General features: G+C 43.9%; 1 long non-coding RNA gene across 1 annotated transcript in view; it reads left to right on the top strand.

The window, feature by feature from the left end:
- The window catches only part of LOC124719074, a 175,023-nt gene that overhangs the window by 96,478 nt on the left and 64,206 nt on the right, over positions 1-14,339 (top strand). The window contains exon 2 of the long non-coding RNA XR_007005979.1: positions 11,738-11,830. This is a non-coding gene — a long non-coding RNA (uncharacterized LOC124719074). The remainder of the gene's footprint in view (positions 1-11,737; positions 11,831-14,339) is intronic.

Here is a 14,339-nt window from a genome sequence, read left to right on the forward strand (position 1 = left end):
TCGGTACTATTGCACTTCTTATCGCTATAAACACGCCTCCACCTTCACTGTCCAGTCTGTCTCTGCGGTATACATTCCAATCTGAGTTTAGGATTTCATTATTGTTTACGTCTGGTTTCAGCCAACTTTCTGTTTATACCAATTAGCTTATTTTAAATTGATCTTAATTTGTAAGTACTTTGTCCTACATCCTTGTAAAATGAGATCTACGGATGAACAAAAAATAAAAAAAATGCCTTCGTAATCGTCGCTACTTGAGTGTGGCGTAAGAGTGCAGTTTTGAGGAAAGCCCTGCTGATTTGCCAGACGGCGGCATGGCCACCCCTACGCAGCTACCCCACGCCCCACCCCCTGTGACACACACACACACACACACACACACACACACACACACACGTGCGGAGCGGCAGCTGCGCTCCGCTCTCAATAGCCGCTCCCGCAGCGCCTCCTGACCCGTGACGTCATCAGAGCCGCGCCGACCAATAGCCGGCCGCCATTGACACGCGTCACGTCCGTTCCTTTCTCCATCCGCGAAATTACTCTGCGCTTAACGGCAAAAGCACAAATACATCCACTTCTTCATTGCTCAGCTCTCAGAAAAAAAACCACGGCAATCACGCTTGAAGTGCAACCTTGAACCACGCTTGCTAAGCAGGGGATAAAATGAAAGTTTCTGAGGGGCTTGATTACAGGTCAACATGCATATAAAATTATTTTAGAAGGTTCAGTTTATTATTACTATTTCATTGCACTCTAATATTTTGTCTAACTGCAGCGTCTCTTCACAGATGTGCGAAGTAGTTCATAACGCGCTGGAAGCAGGGGCGGATCCGGGATCTCGGTCAGGGGGGCAAATTTTTTGGTACCTGCCTTCCAAAAAATTAATTCCAAATAAAAGCATTAATACTCTATATACGCACACACACACACACACACACACACACACACACACACGTATATATATATATATATATATATATATATATATATATATATATATAAGTTTAATTGTGTATCGCTATGTGTTAAGTGTGTTTAATGAAATAACTTACTGCATTACCTAAAAAATATTCTTCAAATACGACACGTGCACTTGAAAAACTCCGTGTTTGTCTGCTGATGTAAAATAATCTATAAAATTGCTAATGTTCGTTTCCATTCTTAAATCTTCGAAATTAGTTCACCAATTGCTTTCATATCACAGAATGTTTCCATCGAATTCGCGCATGTGTTTATATACAACAAGACGATACGACTGCGAGAAGTTATAATAGGGTATTTGACTGTGTTCAGCAAATCATCTTATATTGTTAATTAGGTCAGTATCTGTTTGAATCTGCTGACAGTAACATTTATATTCTTACTGTATTAGAGAATGGATTGTGAATGAATCAACAGACGTTATTTTCGTGTACGTTATTACTTTTGGCTAATTAATGTTTGTTCACATTCCGCATCAAAGTGAGAAGAAAGCCAAAATGGGGGAGAAGCGTTCATCCAGATAGAAAACGTGCAATTGCAGAATAAAAGGGACTGTCGTAAGGTTCTCACTATTTGCAACTAATAAGAATATTTTCAAGTATTCCTTCGGTGTTAATCACTTAATTATCAACACCATCGCTTTGCAAATTGCCACTAGAAACAAAATCTTGCATACGCACTGCAGGGAAAGTGCTAAAAAAGGGACACAGATCGCTCATGCCTCAGCGAATATTATCATTTTATTCGTGAGTATAGTTGTTTCTTATGTAGTTTATTCGCTAAACGGAAGAGGTTTCAAGGTCTCTTTTTGAATTGTTACATCAAACTGCGTGCCATTGATTACATCTTCGACTTCAAGCAAAATCAGCCCCTAAAGCAGTAGGAAAAAAAAGATCGGTCACGCACAAGCCCCTATTGCCCCCCCCCCCCCCCCCCGGCCCCTGGATCCGCCCCTGGGGAAGCGCATATTAAAACGAGTAGATATGCCGCAGCGGCCAATTCCAAATCCCTCCGGAAGCTTCGGTGCTTACAACGGATCTCTCTGCGGTACTAGAGAGGCAGACGTGTTGTTGCCATAATCTCTATATCGAAACCGGAACGTTACTATTAAACTGGCTAAAAATGGACGTGATATGGAAAGCAGAAACCGGGACACTTCCCTTAACCTTACGAAAGTGAAGTAATTAACGGAGCCGGCCGGGTGCTGCTACTGTCACAGGTTCGAATCCTGCCTCGGGCGTGGATGTGTGTGATGTCCTTAGGTTACTTAGGTTTAAGTAGTTCTAAGTTCTAGGGGACTGATGACCCCAAAAGCTAAGTCCCATAGTGCTCAGAGCCATTTGAACCATTTTTGAATTAACGGAAATATTTTATCGGCTTTGTGATACTAATGTCTGTAGCTACACCAGAATTATCTGTAGCTATACAAAATAACGGACCTTTGAAAGATCAGGTTTGTCTGACGGTGTCGTGCGCTAACAATTACTTCACGATTACTGTTGATTTTGTTCTGACCTTTTTCACATTGTTTGTGCTTGAAAGCATTGAGAAGTTTGGAGTTTAGTCTAGAAGTACAGTTCACTGGTTTCAAAAACATGTGGTGTTTAACAGTTTGATAGCACGTTACTAATTTCGCCGCTGTTACGAAATTGCCTTGTTTAAATGAAATTCACACAAAATAACTATCCATTTTCAAGTGCTTACTGAGTCCACGTTTTATTTATTCTTTACGCTAGCTATATAATCCATAAATATCCACATTTTCCGCATGTGCGATTGAAACACATTACAAATTACACATTCTGCTTCATACTCACTTCTGCCTCGTTTTACGAAGACCTATTCTTCTGAATATTTTTCTCGGAATAACCACTTTCTCTTTGGTATTTTCAGTTCGTCTGAAACAGTAAATCACTTTAATAACAGATTAACGGCATAACGACTCAGAGATAGAGAGAACTACATTGCGCGAAGCCTGTACTGTACTAAGGGAAAAACAGAAACTCTGCAGCGTTAACGCGCCATGATGAATTGAGTCAACTGTGATAGTAAAGACTTCCGTTATATAGGTTAACAGTTGGAGTCGAAATATAGGTTCACCCAAGAATTTGGAGAAAAAAGTTGATAGTATGAGAGAATTTCTCTGAAATCTAGGACAAATTACCGTCCTGGAAGTGTTTTTCGAGACACCAATTTCTTTAATCTGAAACCTCAACTGTCCTGGAAGACAGGGACATATGACAGCGCATATCTGACGAATATGGACACTATGTTTCTAACGTTAATGCCAACGACCCTGCATTGGTGTTTTCATACGAGGACGACCACTGCGAGGTCTGTCATTCGTATTTCCCGCGTCTCTGTATTTTCTCCACAACTTAGGCACACCACTTTTAGTGATGTCTATCTGATCGCCATCATCTTGTTGTGTATGACCTGCTGAAAGTAAAGCGACTATCCTGACTCCATCAAAGTGTTGTATGCCTCTATGTGGCATGATAGCGCAGTGTTGGAAAACTGAAAGAAGCTGTTGTTGATAAGGCCGGCCGGTGTGGCCGTGCGGTTCTAGGCGCTTCAGTCTAGAACCGCGTGACCGCTACGGTCGCAGGTTCGAATCCTGCCTCGGGCATGGATGTGTGTGATGTCCTCAGGTTAGTTAGGTTTAAGTAGTTTTAAGTTCTAGCGGACTAATGACCACAGATGTTAAGTCCCATAGTGCTCAGAGCCATTTGAACCATTTTGAACTGATGACGTCAGATGTTAAGTCCCATAGTGGTCAGAGCCATTTTTTGTTGTTGTGGTTGTTGACACTGGACTGCTCGCGGTGTGCCGTTGCGGCAGCAGTATGTCTACATGACTGGGAAACGGCCACAGAGCATGTCACTAGTAAACACCGACCAGTATATGGGCTCAAACTGGATGATGTATGCAGTACCTATGTGAATGAGTCCTCTAGTAACGTAGACTACACTTCACGCTAGTATTCCAAACTTTTGTTGAGCAGTGTATAAAGGTCCAAAACGTGACCGTGGCGTGCCTCATTCCAGCCATGCAGGAGGGAGGAGGTCCTCCTTATTACTCTTCGCACAGGCCGAAGGGGAGCACTCATTTGTCGACTGATTTACCTTCTGTTTTAACTGACAGTCAGACGAAGGGGGTACGACTTTTTCGGTTTTGTGAATCGTCCGATTTGTTCCCTAAAATTTTCCTACGTGATCAGTGTAACTCGAAGGTTAATGGAAGAAGGCTTACCAACTTGAGATTTGCTCATGATATTGCCTTACTGGCCAAAGACTTCGCAGAGCTCCAAAACTTAGTTACAGATCTTGCATCGGAATGTCAGCTGGTTGGCTTGAACATGAACCTTTCCAAAACAAAAGTAATATCCAACAAATGGGTCCCAGCTGGAGATGTGAAAGTCAAGGACAGTCTACTAGAAGAGGTCAGTGAATATGTCTACCTTGGCCAGATTATAAATATGAAGGGAGACATAAGACCAGAAATCTATCGACGCATCAAGCTTGGCTGGCAAGCATTTGGGAAGAATTCAAAAGTATTCAGATAAAAAATGCCAGTAAATCTGAAGAAAGCAGTATTTGATCAATGCATTCTTCCTGTGATGACGTACGGATGCGAGACATGGACACTGAACTCATTCACAAAAGGGAAACTTAGGACAGCACAGAGAGCCATGGAGAGATCAATGCTGGGCTATACAAGAAAGGACAGGAAAAGGGCAGATGACATCCGGTCTGTAACGAAGGTTGATGACATCTAAGAGTAGGTTCCTTGAAATGGCAGTGGGCTGGCCACGTTGCAAGAAGAAAAGACAACAGATGGACGAAGTTAGTACTGGAGTGGAGTCCGAGAGAGCACCGGAGGCCTAGAGGAAGACCACCAGACAGATGGGACAAAGACATCAAGAAGATCGCTGGTAACACCTGGCAGAGAACTGCCCAAGACCGTCCCACTTGGAGAAGACTTCTGAAAGCCTACCTGAATCCACGACTCGAAGAGGCCACATCATCTAATGATTGAATTGGCTGATGATGATGATGATCAGTGTAACTGTTCAGCCAGTCCCACATTCCTGTGAATTGTTTTAGTTTTCCTCTTGCGTTACTTCAATTTACTGAACAGTTTTAGTACATTTGAAGATTTCTTTTTACGCTGCCTTCCATGATGTGAGGTAGGCCTAGTGTAATTGCGCCGTGGTCATGGGCGCGATTGGACGAGAGTGACTGCGATTTTGTCTCAAACTAGCTTAGCGTCCTCTGCTGCACTCATGTAAAGTGTATGGCCTGCATAGGTTTCTTTTTTTTATTATTTAATCGAATTTTTATGTTGTTCACAAATTGTAACATCATCTAAGCTTTCCACTCTAATTAAGGCCATATAAGAATGGTCTTTACCGAACTTAGTTCTAACCAAGAAGCGATTCTCGTGGCCGGAGTCCAAAGTTGTTAATCATGCGTTCTGCTTTCTTGCGGAGCTATTTTCATAGCAAATTTCATACCCTAAAAATATTTCTTTAAATCTAATCGAGAAGTAAAATACCAATATTCATAAATTTAGGTTTAAAATTTTTTCAATGTAAAGAAATATTTTCTTCAAACGTTTCATCTCTTGTTCAACTCCCTTAGGAGTTGAATTTCCAGGCACACTGAAACACGTAAACATAATTTTTTTATTTGTAACCGAGAAGTCAAATGTCATACATGTAGCCTTAAAATCCTTTAGCAGTTTTTAGTATTCATTTATTTTAAAGAAAACTTTCAACCACTATTTTACTCCCTTAGTGGTTGAATTTCCAAAAATGTTGAAATACATATTTTTTTTATTTTTTGGCTGTGAAACCAAATACCTGTTTTCCTAGTTCTAGCTTCAAAATTTTCTTAATAGCGACATATTTTCAAAAAGTCCTTCATCCTCTATTTGACCCCCCTTAGGAGTGGAATTTCGGACAATCTCGTTTAAACGATCCCTACAGTATAAGATCCACACCCTCTACAAACTTTAAGTTTCTGTCCTTAGCGTTTCGGGCTGGGCGGTGATGAGTCAGTGTGATCTTGTTTCACCCCCCCTCCCCGCCCCCCCCTAGTTGTTCAATTTCCAAAACAGTGACACGCGTATATTTTATTTCTAACTGAGAAGCCAAATTTAAATGTTCGTATATTTGGCTTTAAAAATGCTTTGATAATAGGGATACGTTCATAAAAAATCTCATCCCGTATTTCACTGTGTGTTCAGTTTCCTGGTTCAGTTTCCAGAAATACTCCAACATATATTTTTTATTTCTATCCGAGAAGTAAAAAACCAACGTTCACGGATGTAACTTTAAAAATATTATAGTAGTTCTCTAATATTGCTATATGTACAAAAACACGTTTTCGCCCACTATTTCATCACCATAGGGTTAAATCTCGATAAATTCTGAAATCCGTATTTCTTTATTTGTCGTAGGTCTAGCCTGAAAATTGTCTTAATAGTGTGGCTTTTCAAAAAGAGACCTTCATCCCCTGTTACACCCCATTAGGGTTGGAATTTCGAGAAATTCCTTCTTAAACGACGCGTGCAGTGTAAGACCCACATCTTCAAACATATATTTTTTATTCTAACCGAGAAGTCTTTAGCGACTTGGGCTGGGCGTTGGTGGAGTCAGTCAGTCAGTCAGTCAGTCACGACATTGCCTTTGTACACTGAAGCGACAAAAGAAACTGGTGTACACATGCATATTCAAATACAGAGATATGTAAAGAGGCAGAATACGCGCTGCTGTCGGCAATGCCTGCATAAGACAACAAGTGTCTGCCGCAGTTGTTAGATGGGTTACTGCTACTACAAAGTGAGCTATAACATGATGTAGTCGGCGCACGAGCTATGGGACACAGAATCTCAGAGGTAACGAAGAAGTGGGGATTTTCCCGTGCAACCATTTCATGAGTATACCCGCAAATACCAGGAATCCGGTAAAACATCAAATCTTCGATATCGCTGCTGCCGGAAAAAGATCCTGCAAGAACGGGGACAACGACGACTTAAGAGAACGTTTCAACGTTACAGAAGAAGAACCCCTCCTCAAATTGCCGCAGATTTCAATGCTGGGCCGTCTACAAGTGTCAGCGAAGGCCCACTCCTGATGGCTGCACGACACAAAGCTTTACACCTCGTGTGGTCCCGTCAACAGCGACATTGGACTGTTGATGAGTGGAAGCGTTGCCTGGTCGGACGAGTATCGTTTCAAATTGTATCGAGTGGATGGACGTGTACGGCTATGGAGACAACCTCATGGATCCACGGATCGTGCATGTCAGCAGGGAAATCTTCAAGCTGGTGGAGGTTCTGTAATGGTGTGGGGCATTGTGCAGTTGGAGTGATATGGGACGCCTGATACGTGTAGGGTACGACTCTGACAGGTGACACGTACATGAGCATCCTGCCTGATCACCTGACTCGATTCATGTCCATTGTGCATTCCGACGGACTTGGGCAATTTCCGCAGGACAATGCGACACCCCCACACGTCCAGAATTGCTACGAAGTGGCTCCAGGAACACTCAGCTGAGTTTGAAAACGTCCGCTGGCCACCAAACCCTCCAGACATGAACATTATTGGGATGTCTTGCAAGTTCTGTTCAGAAGTGACCTGCACCCCCTCGTGCACTTAGGATTTACGGGTAGCCCTGCAGGATTAATGGGTGTCAGTTCCCTCCAGCACTACTGAAGTCATTAGTCGAGTGCATGTCATGTCGTGTTGCAGCATTTGTGCGTGCCCGCGGGGGCCACAAACGATATTAGGCATGTGTACCAGTTTCTTAGGTTCTTCAGCGTATATAGAGGTCGCTTTTTATCTGTTTTTCTAGCATTTTCCTCCGTTTTATCTACACTAGTTTGCATTAATTTCGTATGGGCGCGGATAACCGTATGGCTAATCCCTCACCCCTCACATTGGCACGCACACGCACACACACACACGCACACACACAGACACAGACACACACACACACACACACACACACACACACACACACACACACACACACACACACACACATTCAATAGTCCATAGCTAACGTCATGCAATGTCATTCCGAGAGGCCCGCACAGCTACCGCCATAGTGAAGGGACATAGTTTGCTCGGCTGTGCGGGATCGTACGGAGACGTCACATGTTCTTGAATTTCGTAATGGGCTTGTCTGAAAAGGCAGTGTGATGACGTTCCGGGCACCACAGCCTGTTGGCAGAGTGACGATTGTTGCAGCTTCCATTGACGAAGCAGCAGAGAGCAGCCCGATGCATCCAAAAGAAACTCTGACGAGTCCTGGTTCCCCTCGAAGCATAAAGACAACGCATCCGGTGTGTGGAACATCAGCGGAAAAACGAACGGTGCGTTCGTCATCGTTACAACGGGCGAGCGTTTAACGAGATGGCCTGGGGTGCAATTGGGAAGCTGACACGATCATATTATAGCCAGTAATTTGGACAGCAGCTGGCTTGTTAAGGCAACAAGATAACGGAAGGACTACATGTTGCCCCTCACCCACAGGAAACATTTTGCCATCTGTTGCCGACAGACTCCCATGCCACTGCCATTGATGAACATTGGCGTATATTTCGAACATGAAATGACTTATCTGCCATCCAAGCTCAGATAGACTTCATGTTCAGCTATGTTACTGTCACTGTTGCTACCGAAAGTGGCCAGTTCAACACCTTATATAGCCACAAGTCACCTACGACTTTTAATTATGTATTCTTCCCCAGTATGGTGCATATGCACAATCAAGCCAAATTTCGTAAGGTGCATCCTTCCCGGTGTTGCATTTGCGTTGGCCATGCGGTTTATTTCGTTTGTCCGTCGACATGTAGAATCCACGCAGAAAAACGTCGCCGGTAGACGCCCAGTCGGCAAGGCACGTATGTGGAGAGTGGTAGTGGTGGAGGTTACGGGCGAGCTCTGTAGGGGAAATACAGAGCGCCGGAGGGAAAGTGCTGTTCTAGACTGAAGTCTACACTCACTTTTTTTTGTAAATATTAGGTAGAGCACCTCCACGCCCTCACTTGCATGGTGATCATTCATAACGATCTAAAGCAGCGATTTATTTTTCGTCTGGCTTGTCAACAATTTTCCAGCCGGCCGGAGTGACCGTGCGGTTCTAGGCGCTACAGTCTGGAGCCGAGCGACCGCTACGGTCGCAGGTTCGAATCCTGCCTCGGGCATGGATGTGTGTGATGTCCTTCGGTTAGTTTAGGTTTACGTAGCTCTAAGTTCTAGGCGACTGATAGTGACCTCAGAAGTTAAGTCGCATAGTGCTCAGAGCCATTTTAACAATTTCCATCTTTCAGAAAAGCGACATGAGTTGCAAATTTTAAGTAAAACCTACACCTTTCTCTTGTTGTCACGTTTAAAATTTGCTCCTTTTGCCAAAACATGGTGGAGTTTACACAGTGTCACATCACTAAAATGTTGTGCAGTCGCAACTGCGAGAGAATTCTGAAACAATGGTTTATTAAGTCTATCAAGTGAGGAACTGAGGAGAGCGAGGTCAGTAGCTTATGAAAAAGCACATCCTCTGTAGAAACGAAAATGTGCAATGTCTTCACTTGCGTAGTCCCAACGCCCATAGCATTTCTCGTTTCACCAGCTATCAATGGCCCTTAAAAATTACATTATTTCATCGAAAAAGTCTGTTGTTAGCGGAATAACTCGGCAGATAATGAAGTTTTGCATGAATGGTGAAATGCTCTCCTGTTTGTGTGTGATATCATTAGATAAAATCTCATTTTACTATCTCAAACCGCTTATGCATAAAGTTAGGGATATTTCACTCTGGCTTATCGCTGCTTGCGGCGCCATCGTAAATGAGTTTGCTACGTCAGATCAATTTTCTCGAGATTGGTGACAGAGACTTCCACCAAAATCTAAGAGAAAAATTCAACACGTTAGCTAAATTTCATACACAATAACATATTATATAATATGCACCAGACGCAAAATTATAGCGATCCCTATTTTTATCGTAAACTTTTACGATTTTAGCTCAGTGTCTTACTTCCATGCAAATGTCAAAATAAAGTGACCATTAAGGAATAACGGATACATCATCATGAAGCTCACACATGCAGCTATAAATAAGGCAAAAATGAAAGTGTTTTAGCGAATAGTTCTGTAAAATCGTTTGAGAAAGACTGTAGGACGTAAGTCTCGATTCCGTAATCTCCGAAAGGTGAAAGAGGGCAAGCACTTGTCGCCCTCCCCCTTCCGAACAAACGAATGAATTGGCGCAGCGCCGCGTGTGGTAGCCGAGCGGTCTGGGGCGCCTTGTCGCAGTTCGCGAGCCTCTACCCCCCCGCCCCCCCCCCCCGCCCCCAATGCAATCAAAAGATACACCTATTTATATCACACTTTTGGCACTCGGGAACTCACTCGTCAAAATCAGTCGGCTACCTCCTGTTGAGGTAGAATCATGAAATTTGGCAAGAACCACATTTTCACAGTTCAAACTGAAGGGAAAAATCGTAAAATTGTTCATTTGTAGCTATACCACACGAAAAATTATTTTATTGTCGTTTGTTATCCCACTTAAAACTTAAACATTCTCTAGTGTCTGGGAATTCCCGACACCGATATCTTGCCATTGTCAATGTCGATAACAGCAAAAATTTTCGACATTATCGAATCCCGGCCTGGAAGAACTGTCTACATGCTTAACTAAGTTTATACGAAACCATCAGAGCACGAATGCTACTCGCACCTGGCCAATTTTTATTTGGGTATTGCTTTCACGATGTCTGAGGCTGTGTTTACGTCGGGACCTAATGGAAATGGAAATGAACTCCCATGCTTCTTTACAGAGCGTAGGGGAACGATGCGGGTGACCCGCACCGCCTTACTAGGCAAGGTCCTAATGGAGGTGGTTTGCCGTTGCCTTCCTCCGACCGTAATGGGGATGAGTGATGATGATGAAGACGACACAACAACACTCAGTCATCTCGAGGCAGGAAAAATCTCTGACCCCGCCGGGAATCGAACTGGGGACCCCGTGCTCGGGAAGCGAGAACGCTACCGCGAGACCACGAGGGGCGGACGGGGACCTAATAGCAGATCTTAAATTGCTGCGAGTGAAACGAGAGGCATTGAAATTTGTAGTCTTGATTGTCTCAAATATTTGGCTACTTTTTCCGGAATATGTAGCGATTTCAGAGATCCTGGTTAGGATGGGAGGTAATAGCTCAGGTTATATAAAATACCGTCTTACTTAATTTTCGAAGCAAAGTCTATTGCGGACGAGCAATGTCACTGGCTTCCCACATTAGACTCCGCATCCTTGTGTTGACATCCCGTCTTCATCATGCCGAAACAGTTACCAACTGAAACACGTAACAGAAAGGATGGGTACACCGTAAATGCTCTTTTACTGGTGGTTCTCCCCACAGTGTTACGACAGTGTTAAGCCCTGTGCGCGTAGTAGATACAACGATGGCATGTCGGAGGTCATGTAAGAGGAGTCGAACTAGTGACAGCAATGGAAAGACCAGATAAATTAGACTAAACAGGTTTCTGTGCCAGTAATGCCTGGCTCCAAAATTGATACAATATCTCTAACAGTAAAGTGTGTCTCTGTATGTGTGTGCGTGGAGGGGGGGGGGGGGGGGGGGGAGGAGGAGGAATTTAAGTGCAGCCGTTGAAAGTCTCTAACTATTGCATAAATAACTGAATACTGTTTCACTAAAGGGAAATTTATCTTTGGCACAGGTCTACCACGCCGATGAGACTGGCTTGTTTCCTGTGTCCGTCTCCGACGATATACAGGCCAGCAGGAAAGGCAGTTTGACATTTGGATGTAAGGTGAGTAGCGAACGAAGCACTTGCCCTTTTGTGTGCTACTAGGTCATAGCTGCTGATGAATCTGTACGGCAGTGGTCAAAGAAACTTTCCGGTTCCCTAATGGGTTTCCGCGAACCAGTAACAGTAGAAAAAAGCACAACGATAAAACGCGGAGATGGAAGAACACGGTTTCTCTCTCTTTTCTCAAAAAAGTAACTGATCAGATCCGCAAGATTTTACAGAAGACGTCCTCCTCTGTCAGGAAGTGGAGAGTATAAGAATCCATATCTGGAAAAGTGTGTGTTGGTACTACCAAGAGACGCCTGAATAGATGCCTGAAAGAAAAGTCTTTGTATGAAAATTGAAGGTGTGGGGGGTGTGGGGGGGGGGGGGGAGGAAAGGAATGGAAAGCGATTATTGATGTCAGCTGCATCGGGAATTCGAACTCGGGATCTCCTGCTTACTAGGCAGTTAGATTAATCACCGGGCCACTCAGAAGACAGCGCTTATCGCAAATGCACGGACTATCTCAGCATGCCCCTGAGCCAATCCACACTCCCGTCTAGTGCCTCTCCATGTCCTCCATGCTCGCTACTCAGAAATACCCTCAGGAGGTTGGAAGCATTTGTGCATCCGCACTGGTGGAGGAGTATTCGTTGCCCATCCGGGCGAATCAGTTATATGAATGCATAATGTCAGTCCTAAAGAACAGAAACCATCCATTCATTCTTTGCTGACTAGGGCAAACAGAACACCCAGATCTAGCAGAGCACGCACTTTGCACTCCGTCTTCAGGCCACGTGTGGCCTATCGGGACCACCCGACCGCCGTGTCATCCTTGGAGGAGGATACGGATAGAAGGGGCGTGGGCTCAGCACACCGCTCTCCCGGTCGTAAGATGAAAATGTGAAGTTTCCCGAAACCAAAATTTTATCTACTGTGACAAACTATTATCCACGACTATGTAGGAAAGAAGTCGAAATATGTAAGATTAGTAATAATATTAACAAAACCCAAGATGCCATGGAACTCAGTGATGTATGGACAGTGATTCTGCAGAATCGATACATAAGCTTTTATCCTCGACAGGCGGCAATCGATAGTCAAATTTTATCTCTGACATAGATTATTCTCAGCTGAACACGTGCAAACTCGGCGACATGCACTTTATAACAGTGTATTTGTGTCACTCTGTGACGTCCGACTCCTCAGTCCCCATGACAGCACCACCAGGGCCCCTCCGAAGATGCCCGGAGCTGCTCTAGATGAAACACATGAACCGAAAAGTTTGTTCGGGCCATGCAGCCCGGAAGATTCACCAGCAACTACGACATTCGGTCGTCAAAGCCGTCATTGCATCATGGCTCGTATCGTTTAAAACCATTCGTAATCAGGAAATCTGCAAATCCGAACTCAATCAAAAAAAATTGAATATGTACTATAATTTTAATTTGTTTAATCCTGTGGTTCATTACAGCGAACTCTTACATTCATTGCTCTTTTATTATGTATACGGTACAGTATTTCACAAAATATTATACGTAACCTAATTGTCTTTTTTTGGGAGTGCGGTATGGGTCAGCAGTCTTTTGACTGCTTTGATGCGGCCGTCCATGAATTCTTCTCCTGTGCCAACCTCTTCATCTCAGATTAGCACTTGCAACCTACGTCCCCAATTATTTGCTGGACGTGTTCCAATCCTTGTCTTTCCTTACAGTTTTTACCGTCTACAACTCCGTCCAGAACCGTGCAAGTTATTCCGCTATATCTTAACACATGTCTAATCGTCCCATTCGTCTGTAGCATCACATCCCACATGCTTCGATTCTCTTCTGTTCCGTTTTTCCCACAATCCATGTTTCACTACCACACGACGCAGTGCTCCAAGTATAACTAAGTAATTTCTCTTCAAACTTAGTTCAATATTTGATAGTTGGTTCAAATGGCTCTGAGCACTATGGGACTTAACTTCTAAGGTCATCAGTCCCCTAGAACTTAGAACTACTTAAACCTAACTAACCTAAGGACATCACACACAATCCATGCCCGAGGCGGGATTCGAACCTGAAACCTTAGCGGTCGCGCGGTTGCAGACAGTAGCGCCTAGAACCGCTCGGCCACCCTGGCCGGCCGTTTGATAGTAGTGCACTTGTTATGGCCAGCAACTTTCTCCTTGACTGCGATAGTTTTCTTTTTACGTTTTTCTTTCGTCGTCCCTCATACGTTATTTTTCTTCCATTAAAGCAGAATTACGTCTCTTCTACTACTAGGTGATCCAGAATTTTAACGGTAAGTTTCTCACTGATTTCTTTCCTGCCACTTGTCATCACTTTTTCGTCAGTTTAATTTCCATTGCCGGTCGTGGTGGCTGAGCGGTTCTAGGCGCTTCAGTCCGGAACCGCGCGACTGCTACGGTTGCAGGTTCGAATCCTGCCTCGGGCATGGATGTGTGTGATGTCCTTAGGTTAGTTAGGTTTAAGTAGTTCTAAGTTCTAGAGGACTGATGACCCATAGTGCTCAGAGCCATTTG

The sequence above is a fragment of the Schistocerca piceifrons genome, chromosome 10, assembly GCF_021461385.2.
Source record: "Schistocerca piceifrons isolate TAMUIC-IGC-003096 chromosome 10, iqSchPice1.1, whole genome shotgun sequence".
NCBI lineage: Eukaryota > Metazoa > Arthropoda > Insecta > Orthoptera > Acrididae > Schistocerca > Schistocerca piceifrons.